A 1,230-nucleotide genomic window follows, 5' to 3' on the forward strand; every position below is an offset into this window, starting at 1 on the left:
CCACAGAGACTTGTGGTTATACTGACCCTCAGCAGGCCAAAGACTCATGGAAGCTCAAGCCAAGTCAGGAAGGGTCAGTTCACAGCATCTCCACAATCTGAAAAATGTCATCCCTGGGTGGTGATGATGCACCAACCTTTAGATTGACAGTCAAACACGCTAACTGATTGCACTAGAGAGGCTTGTGTTGGCATTGACCATTAGCAGGGAAAAATAACAGGAATCTCATTACAGGTCCAGGATGTCACATCCACATCATGGAGCACAACAAACAGAGAACTGTCGTCCCTGGGTGGGCTCGAACCACCAACCTTTAGATTAACAGTCTAACGCGCTAACCAATTGCGCCACAGAGACTTGTGGTGTATTTGACCCTGACGCTTGATCTCTGGCCATTTGTGCTCTCATCCAACTGAACATGGAGTTTTCAAAACAACAACACATTGTTCCAATGGTTGTGTTAACGTGCATCAAAAGTGCAGCAACATTTTCAAGGAAGTAGACCTGTAGTTTTCTAATGTTTGTTAGCTTTTTGAATGGCCTTATAAGGGCAAAAATGTAGCGCAATGTTCGTCAGCGCAACATTATATTAAAAGGCATCTGGCAGGAGTAAATTCAGCCGGAATCACAAATATATTCTGATAAATATATATTTTAAACAACTGCATTTTAACAAATGTAATATATAATCGCCAAGCCCATTCAAAAATAATTAGGGGACTGACTCCGGAAGAATGATGAAGTGGCTAGTCACTTTCATGGCGTATTGGCGTACATATACACACAAACACACTGGACCAACATTGTCCTTCTCGCAAGATAAATATAAATGCTAAGGTTTTTCATGCCAGATTGACATAATTTACGTTGTCATACCAGCCAGATTAATAAGAATAAATTATATGTTCCTTGGAGAACACAGAATGATCAAGCTATTGAGTAACAGAAGATCAGAGACCATTGACAGCCATTTTACCAGTAGGTATCATAACTTGTCATCTTTCATGTTCAACAACACACCAATCACATGTGACAACAGGAAACACAGCAGGTCAAAAGCAAGCTTACTGTAAGGCCAGGAAGGTCTTCCACATCACTAGAAACAGAAAGACAGCATCCCTGGGTGGGCTCAAATCACCAACTTTTAAATTAACAGTCTAACGCGCCAACCAATTGCACCACAGAGACTTGTGGTTATACTGACCCTCAGCAGGCCAAAGACTCATGGAA

The 1,230-nt window shown here is 41.6% G+C and overlaps 1 non-coding gene across 1 annotated transcript; it reads right to left on the reverse strand.

Annotated features, from left to right (window-relative positions):
- Nucleotides 1–283: 283 nt before the first annotated feature.
- On the reverse strand, nt 284–357 carry trnan-guu (transfer RNA asparagine (anticodon GUU)). The gene has a single exon. It is a non-coding gene; the product is annotated as a tRNA-Asn (tRNA).
- Between the last annotated feature and the right edge of the window lie 873 nt (nt 358–1,230).

The sequence above is a fragment of the Oncorhynchus mykiss genome, chromosome 21 (assembly GCF_057628025.1).
Source record: "Oncorhynchus mykiss isolate SJ-2025 chromosome 21, ASM5762802v1, whole genome shotgun sequence".
NCBI classification, from domain to species: domain Eukaryota; kingdom Metazoa; phylum Chordata; class Actinopteri; order Salmoniformes; family Salmonidae; genus Oncorhynchus; species Oncorhynchus mykiss.